General features: G+C 40.6%; 1 long non-coding RNA gene across 2 annotated transcripts in view; it reads right to left on the reverse strand.

The window, feature by feature from the left end:
- The window catches only part of LOC132400469 (uncharacterized), a 168,200-nt gene extending 153,821 nt beyond the window's left edge, over window positions 1-14,379 (reverse strand). For both annotated transcript variants that reach the window (XR_009514261.1, XR_009514260.1), the window contains exon 1: window positions 14,290-14,379. This is a non-coding gene — a long non-coding RNA (uncharacterized LOC132400469). The remainder of the gene's footprint in view (window positions 1-14,289) is intronic.
- Between the last annotated feature and the right edge of the window lie 6,490 nt (window positions 14,380-20,869).

Consider the following 20,869-nt stretch of genomic DNA (forward strand, 5'->3'; position numbering starts at 1 on the left):
ACTTTGTAGAAATCTGTTTTCACTTTGACACTAAACAGTATTTTTCTGTTGACCAATGTCAAAATTAAATTTACTGTGGGTCAATGATGTAAAACGATAAAACATGAAAACTTCCATGGGGGTGAATATTTCTAATAGACGCTTGGATGCTGCCTGAACTGCTGAGTTCCTCCAGCATTTTGTGTGATAGAGTGAAGTGTATCGTTTCTGTCAGAACAAATCAGCAAGGATTGTGCAAACGTCACCACCCTTCCGCATGTCCACAACTCACTTCACCCCATGTGGGAGGAAATTGGAGTACTAAGAGGAAACACATGCAGTCACAGGGAGAACATGAATTCAAACTCCCTACAGGTAGTAGCGGGAATTGAATGCTACCATGCCACCATTAATTCAGGTTAATCCAGTTTTTACCTACACAGACTGGAGATGTTGGAGTTGTGTAAAGAAATTTCTTGACAACAAGCTTTTTTTAAAGTAAAAAAATCTTAGAAGATTGAAATGTTGGAATTCTGCAGTCTAAGTCGCATATGTCACCAGTAACATGTTTCCTTGCCAGTATATGGGAATGTTGGTATGATCAGGGATAATCTTCAAGGAGGCTGGCCTCCTTTTCAAAGCGATCTGGTGCAGATGTGAATTGCCGTCCTTGTATATTATCTTGTTTCTAATTTCTCTTATGTAACTTGTTTATTGTTCCCTTTCTGGTAATGAAGCAAGTTTTCATGCTGCACAGGAACCTCCATTGCACAATCACTACGGATCCAGTTCAAAGACTTTGGAGGAATTTGATCATTTTGCAGTGTAATTGGCAGAGCACCTTGCCAGCTCCATAACGTGGCTTGCTGGTTTGGCACCAGAGTGCACTTCATTTTATTACTTATAGGATGGGTGGTGTTCTGCAGATAGGCATGTTTGATGCAGATTTCAAATGGTTCTGTTTATTACCAGAGAATGTATACAGTGTACGACCTGAAATACTTGTCTCTGCAGACATTCACGAAAAACAGAAGAACCCCAAAAGAAGGAATGAGAGGCAAACGTTACACCCCAAAGCCCCCTCCCCATCTGTGCACTTGCAACAGCAAAGCATACAACAGATTTGTCCATTGTATTGATTTTACTCCTGTGCTGTGTACAAATATATTCAGCTTGACCTAAATGGTGTTGAGAGTTTAATGTTTTCTCAAAGATTCAAAGTACACTTATTATCAAAGTATGTATACAGTATACATTCATCTTATTTATTATATACTGGATGTGGGTGTCACCAGCTAAGCCAGCATTTATTGCCCATTCCTAGTTGCCCTTGAGAAGGTGGTGATGAGCTGCCTTCTTGAACCGCTGCAGTCCCTGAGGTGTGGGTACACCCACAGTGCTGTTAAGGAGGGAATTCCATGATTTTGGCCCAATGACAATGAAGGAACGGTGATATGTTTCCAAGTCAGGATGGTGAGTTACTTGGAGGGGGATTTGCAAGAGGTGGTATCTGCTGTCCTTCTAGATGGTAGTGGCTGTGGGTCTCCCCACAGACTGCCATGAAACAAAGAAAACCATGGACCTTATTCAAAGAAAATCATCAACCCTCAAAAAAAGAGCAAATCAAGTCCAGGAATGTTCAGTTTCAGCTCAGTTTTGTTCAGTCTGGTGCTGTGTTTTTCACTGACTGCAGACCGCGGAGCCAATCCTCCCAATTCAAATTGCACAAAATAACAACAAAAATACAAGCAGCCAGAAGCCAGAAACATTTAACATGAACTACAGAGTCCAGTCCACAAAGCACGTCCACTAAAGCTTGCCCAAGACCCAAGACTCCAGCATCATCCTTTGGCAGTGACGAGCAAGAACAAGGGAGAGACCTGACACTCGCTCACCCACCTTTCTTGTTCTCGTCTCGTTGACTTCAATCTTTCTCAAAGATTGAGCTTTTTCAAAGCTTTAATCGGCAAGATAGGCGAGAAACGGAGTCAGTCAATGTCTCTAGGTTTCTTGGCCTCCTGGCCACACACTTTGCTTGAAAACTAATTGAACTCCCTTGGAGACAGCAAAGCGCCAGTTCACTCAATCAGCCCAAAAACACACCATTACACATCATATTGTAGGCTCCAATAGAAGCAGAATAATATTTGAAAGAAGAAGAAGATATAAAAGAAGTAATTTTGTAAACTGTGTGAAGGATGTCACCCTTGGTCACTTTGTTTGCTGGCACCTTCCTCTTCAGCATGCCTTTGAATCGTAATTGTATGCAGAGTGAGCTATTTAAGCTGCAGCTAGTAAAAAATATATCCCTTTTAATAGATATCACTTATTTCATTGCACACACTTTGCTGAAGAAATCTGTCTTCACTTACTTGAATGGTCCATTGTCCTCTCATATCAGATTCATTCTTCAGTTCTTTTCTTCTTCCACCTAACACCATCCAGCTTCTCACTTCATGCCCCCTCCCTCACCCACCCACCTTTCCCCCCACCTGGTCTCCATCACCTGCCAGCTTGTATTCCAACGCTGATATTTGTTGTGTAATAAGCGTTCCCGAACCTGGTGGTGTGGGACTTAAGGCACTGTTAACTTCTGCTCAACGGTAGTAGCAGGAAGAGAGCATGGCCTGGATGATGGGGATGCTGACGATAGATGCGGCTTTCTTGCAGCAGTACTCTGTGTAGTTGTGCTCAATGGTGGGGAGAGCTGGGTTGCATTCACGCTGCCTTCCTCCTCCGCTCTCCACACCGTATCCCAGCTGTAATTGTTTCCAGGAAAATAACTTCATAGCGTTACTCAGTTCAGATCCATAGAACTGTGCAAAAGTCTTGGGCACACACGTATAGCCAGGGTGTCTCAGACTTTAGAACAGTGCTGTATTTGTCAGCATAGTGTAGAGAGTGTAAATCTAGCAGAAGGAAAGACTGTTGGGTACCAAATATTATGGCCACTGAGTGTATCAGCTACAGTCACACTTCAAATAAATTTGCTGCAATTACGTTTTACTGCATTAAATTAAAAAAGTTTCCTGTATGCTCAGGTATATTGTCCTTCAACTGATTGTCCTTCACCATAAACTGCTTAAGCTGCTCTTTGAGATTTTAGACCTCCCACACCAGATCACCCTTAAAGTCATCCGTGACATTATTTGAAGGAACATATGCACTGAACCAAGGGTCAAACATTCTGGCAAAACATTTCAGTTGAAACATTCTGAAGTTCAGCTGTCAATGATTTTGGTTCAAAGGCAATCTGGCAGAAATGTTCCTTTTTTTTTCCAAGAAACTTGCAGTCATCTCTCAGAGGAACCATTTGGCAAAGGTGGGCCAGGGTAATTAAATTTCATAAAAGATAAGTAAATGTATCGATCAGAAATTGAATAAAGGCTCCATGTCTTAATGTTGCTGTCTTTCACACTCTGTTTAACTTAATCCACAACTTTGCTTAGCAGTACTTTCATTGATAATCTATTTTTGCATGTATTCTAAAATATGCAGCAGTACTAATTTGAACTTTGGGTTTTCACAGATTGCGAAACTGATGCAATCCCATACTGTGCTGTCTCAGGTGGAAAGCTGAAAATATCAACAGATGTTTAAAGGAGTGGTTGCAGAGATCCTTGGACAGTTAATCACATTCAAATGAAGTCTGAATTAAACCATGCCATTTTTTTTCACTCTTCCTAAAGCAAGTATTAGCTTTAGTGTTAAACATTATTTCCAATAACTAATACCTTGAAAGAAATTGTGTTCTATACCATTATCTAAGAATGCCATTTGGAGAGCAAAGTTGCATAGTAGTTAATGCAATTACTTTACAGTGCCAGAGATATATCATCCTTTCACCCCTTTTGGTTTTCTAAGTTTTTAAATAAATTTCAATTCTCTAACTTCCCACTAATTCTATGCCCTCTTTTTGGCTTTTATGTTGGCTTTGACTTCCCTTGTGTCATCCTGGCTTTAGAATACAACTTCATCTTTGGGATGTATCTGTCCTGCATCTTCTGAATTGCCCCCCAGAAACTCCAGCCTTTGTTATTCTGCCAGCATCCCTGCTAGCGTCCCTTCCAATTAACTTTGGCCAGCTCCTCTCTCATACCTCTTTACTCCAGTGTAATACTGATATATCAGACTTCTCCCTCTCAAACTGCAAGGTGAATTCCATCTTATTATGATCACTGTCCCCCTAGGATTCTTTTATCTTAAGCTCTCTTATCAATTCTGGCTCATTGCACAACAAGGTTTTGATGGCTTCCTTGACTTCTTCAAGTGTTGGTATTTTGCTTAGGGAGTCATCAACGGGCTGTTTTGGAAGGTTGTTAATCACATTTCTGTCAAATGAGACAGTTTGATTTAGAAGATCTTCAAAGTGCTCCCTCCATCTAGAATTGATGTCAGCATTGCTCTTCAGGATGGTTGAACCATCTTTGCTTTTGAAAGGGGCTTGACCATGAGTGGATAGGCCAAAAACTGCTTTAGTTGTGTTGAAAAAGCCTCGAGTGTCATTGGTGCCTCCGAGTTGTTGGATTTCCTGAGCTTTCTTCCTCTACCATTAATCAATTCCAAGAAGACTCAGATCATCTACCAACCGTCACCAACTGAGACAAATCAGATAGTACCATCAATTCAACTTGGCGAAATAACCCTGGAAAATGTGGACCACTTTCCGTATCTTGGAAGTCACCTCCCCCCCAATGTCAACCTTAGTGATGAGATTTCCATCATTTTAAATGCCCTGGAACAACTTTTGGATGTCTCCGAACAAGTGTCTTTCATGATCACGACATCCGGACAGACACCAAAATGTTAGTGTACAAAGCAGTGGTAATCCCAATGCTCCTGTATGAATCAGAAACCTGGACAACATACCGACGACATCTGAAGGCACTTGAAAAGGTCCATCAACGCTGTCTTCGAAACATCTTAAATATCAGCTGGGAAGATAGAAAAATCAACTTCAGCGTGCTAAATGAAACAAAACAACAAGTATTGAAGCCTACGTCATCATGGACCAACTAAGATGGAGCGGTCATGTTGTTCGGATGAAAGACGAACATCTGCCAAAATAAATCTTCTACTCCCAGCTTAAAGAAGAGGCGTAAAAACGTAAAAGAGGCGAACAACAGAAGAGATCCAAAGACGTCTTAAAAGCCAACATGAGGAAATGTAACATCGACATCAACAATTGGGAAACCAATGCCAAGGACAGGAAACTCTGGCAAGCCATCATCCGAGAAGGAACAGCAACTTTCGAAACCAACAGATGTGCAGAATGAGAAGAAAAGAGAAGAAAATGGAAAGAGAGGCAACAACGATCAAAGCCCGATCTGCCATCTGGAACTACCTGTGCTAAATGCGGAAGAACCTTCAAAGCCAAGACTGGACTCATAAGCCACTTGAGAACCCATAAATAGATCAACAGAATGAAGACCATCATCCTCGACCTTGAGGGATAGCCACAACGATGATGATGACGATTGCACAACACCCAATCCAGAATAGCTGATCCCCTTGTGGAACTCAACCATGAACTGCTCTAAAAAGCCTTATTGTAGGCATTCTACAAATCCTTCCTCTTCGGATCCAGCACTAACACAATTTTCGATTTTCCCAATCTACCAGCATATTAAAGTCCCCATGACTAATGTAATATTATCCTTTTGACATGCATCTTCTATCTCCCATTGCAATTTTTAGCCCAATCTTTGCTACTGATAGGAACTCCCATAAGGCCCTTATTACCCTTACAATTTCTTAACTCCACCCACAACAATTTTATGCCTTCCAACCTTATGTCACCTTTTCCTAAGGATTTGATTTCACTTTTTACCAACAGACCCATCCTAACCCCTCTGTCTACTTGCCTGTCTTTTTGATACAATGTGTATCCTTGGATGACAAGCTCCCAGTTATAATGTACTTTCAGCCATGCTTCAGTGATGCCAACAACATCATGTATGCCAATCTGTAGCTGTGCTACAATTCACCTACCTTATTCCAAATACTTTGTGGATTCACGTTCAATAAGACATTGGTTAGGCCTAATTTGCAGTATTGTGTGCAGTTCTGCTCACCTAACTACAAGAAACATTTCAATAAGATTGGAAATGTACAGAGAAAATTTACAAGAATGTTGCCCGGACTTGAAGACTTGAGCTATAAGGAAAGGTTGAATAGGTTCGGACTCTATCTTTAACAGCACGGGAAATTGAGAAAAGATTTCACAGAGGTATACAAAATCATGAGGGATACAGATAAGGTAAATACAAGCAGGCTTTTTCTATTCAAGATGGGTGACTCCTGAACTCAAGGTCATGGGCTAAGGGCGAAATGTGAAATATTTAAGGGGGACATGAGGAGGAACTGCTTTAAACCATAAGACCTCAAGACATAGGAGCAGAATTAGGCCACTTAGCTCTAGTCTATTCTGCCATTCTGAGCTTTTCTTAGAGAGTGCTGAGAGTATGGAACAAGCTGCCAGCAGAAGTGGTAGATGCAGGATTGATTTCAACATTTAAGAGAAATTTGGATACATACATAGATGCAAGGGGTATGGAGGGCTATGGACTAGGTGCAGGTTGATCGGACTAGGCTGATTAATAGTTTGGCACGAACTAGATAGGCCGAAGGGCCTGTTTCTGTGCTGTTATCTTCTACGACTCTAAGATGACCATTCCAGAGTCTGAAAAAATGTGGGATAGAAGTTGTCCTTGAGCCTGGTAGTACATGCTTTCATACTTTTGTATCCCCTGCCTGATGGGAGATGGGAGAAGAGAGAATGGGGTGGGGTTTTTGATTTTGTTGGCATTGATTATGTTAGGGTAGGTAGGTCTTTGATTATGTTGGCTGCTTTACTGAGTCAGCAAGAAGGATAAAGAGGAAGTTGGTTTCCGTAATATCTGTGTCCAAAAACCTCTGCAGTTTCTTGTGGTGACGTTCAAAGCAATTGCCACTCCAAGCTGTTAATATCCTGACAGAATGCTTTCTATTATTTTAATTACAATAATAATATTATAATATTAATTACAATTTGGGATCTGTCCTTAATACGTACATCCCATGTCCAGTAAGATTAATGCTGTAGGCATGGAGAATTCTGTAATGGGCAGCACACAGCTGAATTGCAATCAGCCGACACAGGCTGAACATGCACAAAAATTTCCATGTGTTTCAGGAGTTTCCAAGTTCAAATTCCAAGTCTAAGACCTGCTATTTGGTTATATCCTGTGTTGGACATTAAAAATGGCATGGTTTCGAGGCAACTGTTCGAGCAGAAAGTCCTTAAGTGTATAAGTGACTCTCAAGATAGCTGGCAGAAGATATGTATTATTGTTATAAATACCATAACCAGGAACACAAAAAAGAGTGGAAGGCTGTTTGATTCTTCTCTTTGTTAATATTTGACTCAGCACTTGTGAAGTATTTATAATCTTCTGACAGCTGGCACTAGACAGGCTGGGAATATACGGATGTGTTTATTGTATTCATGGTTTTGCTAATCGCCTTCCTGTCTAAATCATTGGAGACTGACCCACTGAGTCATCTGGACATGTGCAACCATCCAACGTTTCTCCTCTCAAAGTTCAAATTTCAATGTACGTTTGTATGAATGCCATAAACAACCTTGAGGTTCATCTCCCTAACAAACACAATAGAATCCACAAAAAGTCCCGCACAAAGTTCAAAGTTCAAATTTCAAAGTAAATTTATTATCAAAGTACATAGATGATAAAGGACACCATGTACAACCTCAAGATCTACTTTCTTGTGGGCATACTAAACAAATCTACAGAATAATGATCATAACAGAATCAATGAAAGACTGCTCAACTAGACTATTCCACCAGAGTGCAGAAGACAACAAACTGAAAATAGAAAAAGACCAAATATCAATCAATCAATCAATAAATAAGCCATAAATATCAAGAACATGAGATGAAGAGTCCTTGAAAGTGAGTCTACTGGGTGTGGGAACATTTCAATTATGGAGCAAGTTAAGTTGAGTGAAGTTGGCCCCTTTGGTTTAAGAGCCTGATGGTGGAGGGGTAATAACTGTTCCTGAACCTGGTGGTGTGAGTCGTGAGACTCCTGTACCCTCTTCCTAATGGCAGCAGTGAGAAGATAGCATGGCCTGGGTGGTGGGAGTCTCTGATGATGGGGTTGATTTCCTGCTACAGTGTTTCATGTAGATGTGCTCAATGGCTGGGTCGTCGTTACCCATGATGGATTGAGAACAAAGAATATCAATATCCAATATGCATAAAAAAACAAATTGTGTAAACAATAAAAAAGTAAACAAATAATGTACAGAACATGAACTACAGAGTCCCTGAACTCTTCAAAATTAGTACTTGGTAGGTTACTTGGTAAAGCTTGTGCCCCTTTCTGTAGTAAGTCTAATACCCTCAAATGATGTGAATTTTCAATATGCAATACCTGCATCAGATCCTCAGATTAATTTAATTATTCAACTACATTTTCACTTCAGATACGTCTGTTCAAATTTCTTCTGCATATTTCAATAACATGAAATTTTATTGCCATGAACAGCAGTATTGAAATATAATTTCCTTTCAATACAACAGTGTCACAGTATCAGAGCACCATACCACCTACAATTGCTACCATGTATTAATAAGAAACAGATTTGCTTCTATTACTTTGTGTCCTTGATTACTAATGTGTATAACAATGATTCATGATAGATATACTAAGATAACTGAATCTGACCAAAAAATATTTGTACATACCATGCTTAGATAAAAAAAATCATTTTTATGGCAGCATGTTGAACTAATTATGGTCGCAAGATGAATGTATTTATTTATGTTCATGAGGAAAAAGTAACTTTTTAAAAGTAATCACCATGTATAATACAGCTGAATTTCAATACTGGACAATAAAAACACAGAATATCATGTATACACAACTGCAAATCGCTTCCTAGATTGTGGCGAATGAGTGTGTGTCTGCAGACAGTGGCCAAACGTTTTAATTCCGATTCCAAATCTCATTCCAACGTGGCAACCCATGGCCTCCTCTTGTGCCAAGATGCAGCAACCCAAAGGGTGGAGGAGCGGCACCTTATATTCCGTTTGAGTGCCCTCTAACCTGATGGCATGAATATCAATTTCTCCTTCTGGTGAACTAATTCCCCCCCCCCCTGACTTACCTCCATTCCCCACTCTGACCTTTTACTTCTTCTCACCTGCCTAACACTTCCACCTGGGTTCTCTCCTTCCTTTCTCCTGTGGTCCACCCTCCTCTCCTACTAGATTCTTTCTCCTCCGGCCCTTGACCTGTCCCTCTCACCTGGCTTCACCTATCACCTTCCGGCTAGCCTCCTTCCCCTCCAACCGCCTTTTAATTCAAGCATCTCTGTCCTTTCCTCTCAGTTCTGAAGAAAGGACTCAGCCCTAAACATCGACTGTTAACTCTTTTCCATGGCTGTTGCCTGAGCTACTGAGTTCCTCCAGTATTTTGTGTGAGTTGCATTGGGTTTCTATCATTGGCAGGTTTGCTCCTGTTAGTGAATATAATGGCTCATCTAGCATTACTTTTGACTGACATGGTCATGTGCCATGCTGTCATTCTGGAAATTGTTCATGTCATTCTCTTTAAATAATATACAGCATTTATCTATCATGCTCCTCAATCACTGGGCCCATTTCACTCAGACCAGAATAGTTTCCAAACACCAGTCTCCTATTCACTGATCTGTTAATCTTACCTCAATACAACCCACACAGATCAGTTAAATGGTCAATGGGTCCCACTTCAGGAATCTATTGTTGTCCTCTCTCCTGCCCACACAGCCACCTGTGACCTTGCCTAACCCATCCAATCCCATTTCCTCCCAACCCCTCTTGACTAATGATCCAGTCCATAGCAACTTCCCTGCCCTGATCCACCTATTTGGTTACCGCTTCAAAAACTCCAGAAGGTTTGTCAAGCACATCTTTCCATGCACAAAGTAATTCAGACTCAATCTTTTGAAATCTAATGAAGCAAATGCTGCCACAGGAGTCTCTGCAATTGCCTCTCTTTTCTCCCACAAAGTCAAAGGGTGCTCTTGACCAGGCCCTGGGAACTTACCCACCTCAACGTATTGCCAGGCTGCAAATATTTCCTCACTGGTAATATGAAAGTCTTCCATAACACCTCTACTTGTTTCCTTTATCTCTTGAGGACCTGTGCTTTTCTCCTCAGTAAACACCAAGGAGAAATATTCAATAAATGTCCCTCCAATTTCCTGCTGCTCAAAACATTGGCGGCCCTGCTAATCTCTATGGGGAACCTACTCTCTCCATAACCACCCTTTCTGTCATGGTGTGCACTTGCAAGATTGGATCGAAATGTGGAGGAACGGCAGACTCCCTCTGTCAAGTTGGTCACTGGCACCAGCTCAACCCAAGAGTGGCAGAATGGCAAAATCCTCGTGAAGAGACAGTAACAAGAGATTAGACATAAGAATACTAACAGAACATCAAAGGGATGACTGAGTTACAGGGCCTCCAAATGATCTTCACCCCCTTGGAGGTTTTCATGTTTATTCTGATGGCCAAGAAGCTCAATTTTAGTTTCATCAGACCATAGAATCCTCTTCCAGCGGACTTCAGAGTCTCCCACAAGCCTAACGGCAAATTCTAGCTGAGATTTCATTGAATTTCTTTCAAAAGAGGCTTTCTCTTTGCCATTCTTTCATAAAGCTGTGACTGGTGAAGCACCTGGGCACAGTGGTTGCATGCACAGCCTCTCCCAACTCAGCCAATGAAGCTTGTAACTCATCCACAGTTGTCACAGGTCTCTTGGTGGCCTCCGTAACAAACCTCTTTCTCGCATGGTCACTTAGTTTTTGAGGACAACCTGCTCTAGGCAGATTTACAGTTGTGCCATATTCTTTCCATTTCTTGATGGTTGACTTAACTGTACTCCAAGGGATATTCAGTGACTTGGAAATTTTCCTGTATCCATCTCCTGATGAGTGTTTTTCAAAAACCTTTGCTCAGAGTTGCTTGGAGAGTTCTTTTGTCTTCATGGCGTAGATTTGTCAGGATTCTGACTCACTAGCTGTTGAACCTTCCAGATACAAGTGTAGTTTTACTACAATCAATTGAAACACCTTGACTGCACTCCAAAAACAAATCTCCATTTAACGAAAGTCTTTTTTGTTGATCAGTGTCAAAAAAGCATAATTAAATCCACTGTGATTCAATGTTGTAAAACAATAAAACATGAAAACTTCCAAAAAGGAAGAATACTTTGTATAAGCAATGTATACTGTGAGACAAATCATTCTCCATATTACAGTAGAACTCTCCTAAAGAGCTAACTAATAATCAGAGAATGCGGGAAACACAATTAACCGGAAATATGATGACTTAATGGCTCTAGTTAAGGTAAGTTAATAAATGCAGGTGCTTGAGAAACCTGGAAGATCAACGTTCTAGAACCATAGATCACTACAGCACAGTACAGGCCCTTCAGCCCTCCATGTTGTGCTGACCCATATAATCCTTAATAAAAAGTACTAAAGTTCTATGTTCTAAAAAAAAGTTCTATGGCAAGCCTCAGATGCCTACAGGGCTCATGACACTTTTAAAGGTTCAAAGGTTCAAGGGTTCATTTTATTGTCAAAGTATGTAAGTACAATATAACTCTGATATTTTTTCTTCTCCTGGAAACCATGAAATACAGAGAGACCATGGGTGATGCTGAAAGAAAAGTCCTCATCTCCCCTAGCATGAAAAAGAAAATAAACAAAACTCGCAGACCCCAAAATCCCCCAACCCCTCCCCACAGAAAAGAACAGTGACAACACCATCAAGTCTCCCGCTCCTACCCCGCAGAAGAAACAGCAACAATGACAATCCCAGACCCACGCACTCGCAGAAATGAACAGCAACAGAATCATCAAAACTTCCAAGACCCCGTCTTACACACAAAATATTAACAGATCACTCACCCACCAATCAGCCACATGAAAGAAAATTCAGAAAACCAAAGGGAACCGATATGAAGTATAGTCCAATAATCACATAAACCTCAGAGTATCGGAAAAATCTTTTCTTTTGCATATGAGGAGACAAAATAATAGAGTTATAGAAGCTCTTATAGTGTAATAGAAAAGTACAGCACTGTGGCCCTTCAACCCATCTAGTCCTCGCAGAAACCATTTAAGCTACCTCCAGTCTGCATCTGGACCATAGCCTTCCATATCCCTACCATCCATGTGCTTATCCAAGCTTCTCTTGAACATTGAAATCAAGCTCGCATGCATCACTTGTGCTGTCAGCTTGTTCCACACTCTTTTGACCCTCTGAGTGAAGATGGTTCCTCTCATGTTTCCCTTAAACTTTTCACCTTTTAGCTTTAACCCATGACATTGGGTTATAGTTCCACCCAAACTCAGTGGAAAAACCTCGCTTACATTAACCCTATCTATACCCCTCCTAGCTTTGTATACCTCTATCAAATCTCCTCTCAATCTTCTGATTTCTAAGGAATACAGTCCTAACCTATTCGGTCTTTCCTTATAGCTCAGGTCCTCCACACCCAGCAGCATCCTTGTATATTTTCTCTCTATTCTTTCAATCTTATTTACATCTTTGCTTTAGGTAGGTGACCAAAACTGCACACAGTACTCCAAATTAGGCTTCACCAATCTCTTATACAACTTCAACATAACATCCCATCTCCTGAACTCAATACATTAATTTATGAAGACCAATGTATCAAAAGCTTTCTTTATGACCCTATCTATGTTTGACGCCATTTTAATGAATTATGTACCTGTGTTCCCAGATCCCTTTATTCTACCACACTCCTCAGTGCCCTACCGTTCTCTGTGTTAGACCTACGCTGGTTGGTCCTACCGAAGTGCAAAACTTCACACTTGTCTGGATTAAACCACTTCTGCCATTTTTCAGCCTATCTCTCCAATTGATGCAGATCTCTCTGCAAGCCTGGATAGCCTTCCAGACGCTGGGGATTTATCCACCCTGACTTGCTTCAGGATGGTAGGCACCTCCTCCTCTGTAATCTGTACAGGGTCGAAGAAGGTGATGCCACTTTGTCTCACATCAAGTCCACCTCCTGAGTAACAATTGCAAAACATATACATATTTGAAATCTCCGCCATCTATTTTGGCTCTTCACATGTATTACATTCTGGTCTTCTTGAGGACTAGTTGTGTCCCTTGCAATCCTTTAACGCTTAATGTATCTGTGGAATTCCTTATGATTCTCCTTCACATTCTCTGTTGGAGCAACTTCCTGATTTCTTTCTTAAGTGTTTTGCAGTTCTTACACTCCATAAGCACCTCTTGGGATTCTCATTGAGCTTGTTTGACAGATCTGTTTCATACTTTCCTTTTGCCCTCATAGAATTCCAAGTTAATAGTATTCTTAATCCTTTTTATGGTTGCCAAGTAATTCACTTGTCACCGTATCCATTGTATGTTTCCTTCTGCCTCTTGATAAGAGATTCAACACCTCATGTCAGCTGAGGTTCCCCAGACATGCCAGGTTTGCCTTGCACTCTAACAGGATCATGCTGCTCTCAGACTTAGGATATCACACATTTAAAAGCCAATCATTTTCCATTCATTCCTTTCCCTTCAAACAGCCTCACTCAATCGATCTCTGCTAGATCCAGTCTAAATCCTCCAGAACGAGTCCTGCTCCAAGTTGGAGCCATAACCTGTCGGCCTGCCCATTCCTCTTTCAATGCTGTCTTAAAACTGAGAGAATTATGGTCGTGAGACCCCAAGTGCTCTCTGCCTGCCTCTTCAGTTACCTGCTCCGCCTTGTTCCTAACGAAAAGGTCCAGTATTGTACCCTCCCTGGTAGAGACCTCTGTACAGCATATTGACTCAGCAATCATTTCTGGATGCATTTCACAAACTCCTCTCTCTCCAGATCCTAACAGTCTGGGTGATCCATTCAATAGCAGGGAAACTAAAATCTCTCACTCATACAACACAATTATTCTTACAAGTACAAGCAGGCTCTTGTACACCTGCTCCTCAAATTCCCACTGACAATTTTGGTGTCTATATCACACCACCCCTTATTGTTTCTAAATTCTACCCATAAGTCCCCCAGAATGTCATCTCTAGGTATTGGTGCTATCTACTCCCTTATCAAAACAGTAACACCCTTTCTTTGTATAGTGGTACTTCTGTCGCTTGCCACACCTGTCCCCTGGGATATTGAGCTACCGGTCCTGCCCTTCCCTTCGCTAGGGTTCTGTTATGCTTATAGAATCCCAGTCCTCTGAGCCAATCCATAGGTAAATGTTTGTCTTACCTTTTAAACCTTGTACACTGAAGTAAGTGCAGTTTAAATGAATATTCCTTTCCCTGTCTTTACTGTGTCCCTGACTACCCTGATTACCAGACTTACTGTTACTGATTACAGCTTTACCCCATGATGTGCTCCTGTTTAGATTCCAAACTGTCTGTTGTGTAGTTAATATTTCAATCGTACAATATTTGACTAATCTTGTAAATATATTGTTTGATTGAGCATTCTTTGTTGTAAATATAACTCATTATAGTTATGAGTAAAAATTGCATACGTCATAATGCTACCATATGGCATGTGTGCTTCTTGCTAAATGTAAACACGAATATAGTCTTGCATTCCTGCTCCTCTTGTTTTTTTCTTTTATTAGTTTAATGTTTTGAAGTTACAAAACATAACACTGTCCATGTTGTTTAAACCCTTTTGTGTAGGATTAGCCAATTTTCCTGCAAAGTTATTGGTTACTCTCTGGTTGATGTGCAACTTGAAACTTCTAAATTAACAGACAAATGTGGCTTAATCTGGGATTTGTGACCAGTGCATTACTCAGCACGAATGAGAGGAACTCCACGGTAGCAGGTTTCCTTTATAAGCGTGGCAGCTGCGTCCTTATCTACAGCTCAGCCGACAGCCTGCTGCTAATGTCAGGCCTGATTTGGCTCGCGATGTGTAATCTTGTCATGCCTTTCCCAGAATTACTTGATGAAAAGACCATAGTACCATAAGATATAGGAGCAGAATTAGGCCATCTGACCTATCTAGTATGCTCTGCCATTTCATCATTTTCCACTCAGCCTCAGTCTCCTGCTTTCTCCCCGTATCCCTTCCTGCCCTGAGTAATCAAGACCCCTGCCTTAAATATACCCATGACCTAGCCTCCACAGACACCTGTGGCACAGGATTCCACAGATTCACCACTCTCTGGCTAAAGGGATTCTTTTTCATCTCCATTCTAAATGGACATTCCTCTATTCTGAGGCTGTGTACTCTGGTATTAGACTCCCCCACCATAAGAAACATTCTCATCACATCCACTCTTTTGAGGCCTTTCAACATTCTATAGGTTTCAGGAAGATCCATCTTCTTGCTTCTGAATTCCAGTGAACAGCATCCAGTTTAAGTGGAGAAGTTGTCCGGAGAATACCTTCCCAATTGTTGCAAAGCAGTAGCAGAAAAACAAAATTGTATTTGAAGCTGAATTGACTTCTTTGTATCTGGAGTGTTCCAAAATCACTCGATGGCCATCTGTACGCAGAAAGATGATGCTTCATTCTTCAAAACAATTCCCTAAATAGATAAATTACCTTTTTAATAGTAGTACCTCACTGGGAAAAGGGCAGTATGATAGCCTAGTTGTTTGCACAAAACTTTATAATACCAGTGGCCCGAGTTCAAGTCCCATCGCTGTTGGTAAGGAGTTTGTATGTCCTCCCCCTGCCCGCATGGGTTTCCTCCAGGTGTTCCAGTTTCTTTCCAAGTTCAATGCCGTAACATTTGGTAGGTTAATTGGTCATTGTAAATTGTCCATGATTGTGCTAGGATTAAATCAGGAGTTGCTGAGCTGTGCAGTTGGATGGGCCTATTGCACAGATACCTCAATAAGTAAACAAACAAACAAACAAACAAACAAATAAATAAATAAATAAAGCTTTTTTTTGAGAAAAGGAATTAAGGGAACCAATTTTGAACCCATTCTTTTAAATCACAGTAGCCTTTTTTTCATAGAAATGAATTAATCATTGTGCTCTTAAAGTGAAAAAATATTTGTGCCACTGTTTTATTTGAGTACACATAATGTGTGTGAAAACAAGCTGATGAGCGTTCACAAAGAATAAATCACCTCAAAAGTTTAAATAGTTCAAAGCATTTTCCGTTCCCTGTTGTTTGTTACGTAGGATGGTAAGTTTATTGCTGGTGTCTCAAGTATAAGATTTATTTAGGTTGAAGAGTTAAATGTCATAACCATCCAAACAAAACAAATTAAATATCAATATTGTGAGATTAGATTTAAACACTGGATTATAATTAAGAATTAAGCATCATGAAGTGAATACCATTTCCTAGGATTAGGGCCTGATAAGCTCCAGTGAGCACGGCTTGTGTAACACATATGTCACCTCAAGCAACCTGCATCTGGTCAGACATTTTGTGGTAATCTGCAGTTATTCATTTTAGCTCCAACAGACATCTTAAGGTCACGGTAATCATATAATCATTAATTAGTCCAAAAATGCGAGCAATTTTTTAAACAGACATGTCTCTGAAGAATTTGTCAGTAAGAGTGTTTGGCAAATTAAATGAAATTCAGTGCAGAATAAAAAATGTGTTCCAAGAATATTGGGGCCCATTAAGATTGAAATTGGGATATGCCATAATCATGAGTGCATGTCTTTAGTTAAAATGCTAAACAAATACTTATGTCCTTCATCATCGAAGAGTATTCTTCCAATGTAAAGTGAAGGAAGAATGATTTGAGCCAATGGGCACTTTAAAGTTTATTTAAAGTTTAAAGTTCTGCAGATGCTGGAAATTCAAAGCAACACACTCAAAATGCTGGAGGAACTCCGCAGGTCAGAAAGCATTTATGGAAATTAATAGATACTCGATGTTTCAAGCCGAGATCTTTCTTCAGGACTGGAAGGGAAAGGGGAAGACACCAGAATAAAAAGGTGGTGGGGGGGGGGTTGGGATGGAGAATAACTAGAAGATGTTAGGTGAAGATAGGTAGGTGGCAAAGGTAAAAGGCTGGAGAAGAAATCTGATAGGAGAGGAGAATGGCCTATAGGAGAAGGGAAGGAGGAGGGGATCTAGAAGGAGGTTATAGGCAGTGGATAAAAGGTAAAAGGCCAGTGTGGTAAAAAAAAACAAAAAGAGGAGGAGGAGTGAAACAAGAAGGAGAAATCGATATTCATGCCAACAGCTTGGAGACTACCTAGATAGAATATAAGATATTGCTCCTGAACTCTGAGGGTGGTCTCATCTTGTCACAAGAGGTCATTGTCTGGCATGTTGGAATGTGAATGGCAATTGGAGTAGTCACCTGGAAGAAAATGGATTCATTAAGATAAGCCAGCTCAGATTTGTTAAGGGGAAAATCTATTTAACAAATTAGAGAAGTTTGTTCGACGAAGTAACAGAATTGAGGATGGTGACACATTCCTGAGTGGGCAAAGATCTGTTAATGAAATATAACGTAAAAAGCAATTGAAATTGAAAATATTTTTGGCAAGAAAAAAATAATAGGAAGCACACTCTCAAAATTGTAAGAGATTGTAGAGCTCCAATATGCAAAAGGACCCTTCTTGTCAAACCGCATGTTTTGCAAAAGACTGGTATTTAAGTAGAACAAGCAATTAACTAAGCTTACAACATTATCATTTATTACTAAGGGAACTGAATACAAAACAAGTGAGGTTATGTTACAATTATATACAGCTGTGGAGGAACCACATCTGGATTAACATGTATGGTACTGGTCCTGTTATTTAAGGACTAATTCCAATTCATTGGAAGCAGTTCAATGTACACTCAGTGGCCACTTGATTAGGTACACGTATACACCTGCTCATTGATGCAAATATCTAATCGACCGACCATGTGGCAGTAATTCAAAGCATAAAAACAAGTAGACATAGTCAAAAGACCCAAGCATTAGAGTGGGGAAGAAACAGGATCTGAGTAACTTTGATTGTGGAATAATTGTTGGTGCCAGATGGGGAGACTTGAGTATATTGAGTACTTGGCTTGAAACTGCTGAACTCCTGGGATTTTCACGAAGTACAGTCTGTAGAGTTTACAGAATGGTGTGAAAAACAAAACAAACAAAAAACAGCCGGTGAGCAGCAGTCCTGTGGGTGAAAATGCCTCGTTAATGAGAGAGTTCTGCGGAGATTGGCCATTCTGGTTCAAGCTGACAGGAAGGCCACAGTAACACATTACAACAGTGGAATGCAGAAGAGCATCTCTGAATGCATAAGTCAAACCTTGTGTACCCTGGATGAGCTACAGCAGCAGAAGACCGCAAAGGGGAATGCACTGCCAGCAACAGATACAATAGGGTCTTTTAAGAGACCCTTAAGTAGGTACATGGAACTTTGAAAAATAAAGAGCCACACAGTAGGGTAAGTCCAGGCAGCTTCTAGAGGTGGTTACATGGTCGGCACAACATTGTGTACCAAAGTCCTGTAACGTGGTGCAGATTTCTATGTTCTATGTTCTAAAGGGCATTAAGAAAGAATGAGTGACTTTATTTATTTGTAAAGAACCAGAATCAGTATCTCAATCAGAGTTAGAATCAGATTTAATATCACCAGCGTATGTTGTGATATGTTACAGCGTATGTTACAGCAGCAGTACAATAAAATATATGCTAAATATAGAGAAAAATGAGTTACATTAAGTATATATATGTCGATTAAATAGTTAAGTTAAAATGAGTAGTGCAAAATAACAGAAATAAAAGAGTTGTGAGGTGGTGTTTGTGGGTTCAATGCCCATTTAGAAATTGGGTGGCAGAGGGGAAGAAGAGGCTCCTGAATGACTGAATGTGTGTCTTTAGGTCTCTGTACCTCCTTATTGACGGTAACAGTGTGAAGGGGGCATATTCTGGGTGCTGGATGCCACCTTAATGATGGACGCCACCTTCTTAATGCACCGCTCTCTGAAGAATTGAATTGAATTGAATTGAATTGACTTTATTGCTTACATCCTTCATATACATGAGGAGTAAAAATCTGTCTCCGTGTATAACGTGCAATTTATAGTAATTTGTAATAAATAGTTTGTACAACAGTACAGTCAATATAACAGAAATACAATTTTATCAGCGTGAATTAATCAGTCTGATGGCAATTTTATCAGCGTGAATTAATCAGTCTGATGGCCTGGTGAAAGAAGCTGTCTCGGAGACGGTTGGTCCTGGCTTTTATGCTGTGGTACAGTTTCCTGGATGGTAGCAGCTGGTTGGTGGTTGGGGTGACTCGTGTCCACAATGATCCTTTGGGACCTTTTTACACACCTGTCTTTGTAAATGTCCTGAATAGTGGGAAGTTCACATCTACAGATGCTCTGGGCTGTCTGCACCACTCTCTACAGAGTCCTGTAATTGTAGAAAGTACAATTTCCATACCAGGTGATGATGCAGCCAGTCAGGATGCTCTCAGTTGTGCCCTGGTAGAAAGTTCTCAGGATTTGGGGGCCCATACCAAACTTGTTCAAATGTCTGAGGTGAAAGAGACGCTGTTGAAAAATCGGAGCGAAAGAGTGGCTGATTCGGCACCCATCCACCTAACCGAGAGTGAGGTTTGATAGATTTAAGCACCATACTGATTTGGAAAAGGCAGGTATGGGCCAAATCATGGTAGTGGGGGTCCAGGCCCAAAGCATATCAGTGCTACAGGGCCCAGGTCCTAGAGCGAGGAACGACGCAGTGTTTGGATGATTTAACTGCCGAGCCAGATGGGTTGAAAAGGCAGGGTGACTGGAAGGAGGCGAGTGTCGGTCTGGATCTGCTCACTGCTCCGTGACATTTACTCTGCTCTTCGTCGCACTGAGGCTGAAGCGGTGGGCCTCCTCCAGCTGCTCTGGGCTTCGTGTCTGAGGACTCACTTCTGTTCCAAATGCTCTTTACTTAACTTTATTGTTGGTAGGATTTGTTTTCTTTTTCTCTCTCAGCTCATTGAGTGTCTGAGTCCTTTTTTCATGGGTTCTTTTGGTTTTCGTGTTTAGCGGCTGCCTGTAAGGAGATGAATCTCAAGGTTGTATAATGTACATACTTTGATGATAAATGTAATTTGAACTTTGAACTTTGAAGGGGTGAAGCAGGCGTGAGGGTTAGATGGTCATGGTTCCTAATTGTGATATACAAATGTGAGTTTCTGTGTAATAATTCTCACTTCATTATTATTTGAATGCAGCACAAGAATAATTTCAGTAAAATGATATTTGTGTTTACAAAATAAGACAGGAATTCTTTAGATTTTGGAACTTAGTAACCTAAGAAAAGCTGCCTGAGATTCCACTGTAAGATTGTTAAAAAAGAAAAATGCTCAGGCTACAAGCGTTTGGGCAGTATTACTCATTTTGCTATTGGATGACAATAACACCGCACTCACGCAGTGTTATTGCCAGAAACTCCTCTTGTGCGGCAAGAGTGAATCATCAGCCCATTCGGTGATATTCAATTTTCTTCTCAACTGTATATATTGAATTAGGAAACAATGCATGCTGGCCAGGTTGTGTAGCAGAACGGGACGTGTTTATAAAGTTCTGTTGTTCTGTCCAAATTGCCGTGCACTAATTGGCATTCTGCTTTCTAACGTTCATCAAAGGTGATAATAAGAATGCACACACTGAATACATTCACCCTGGAATAAACAGTCAATGACTGAAACTACATCATCCTGCGTCAATATCTTCACCTACTTACGTATCCTGTATTCTTTTTGGTTATGCTGTTGGTGTTCAGCCAATAATGAAAACTGGAATACTCACCAGAGTTACACGATTTATCTGAAAAATCATCTTCCCAGACTTGTCGATTTCCTCAGCTTTCCATATTCCCACCCACATCCATTTCCTTATG

This window comes from Hypanus sabinus, chromosome 10, assembly GCF_030144855.1.
Source record: "Hypanus sabinus isolate sHypSab1 chromosome 10, sHypSab1.hap1, whole genome shotgun sequence".
Classification (NCBI taxonomy): domain Eukaryota; kingdom Metazoa; phylum Chordata; class Chondrichthyes; order Myliobatiformes; family Dasyatidae; genus Hypanus; species Hypanus sabinus.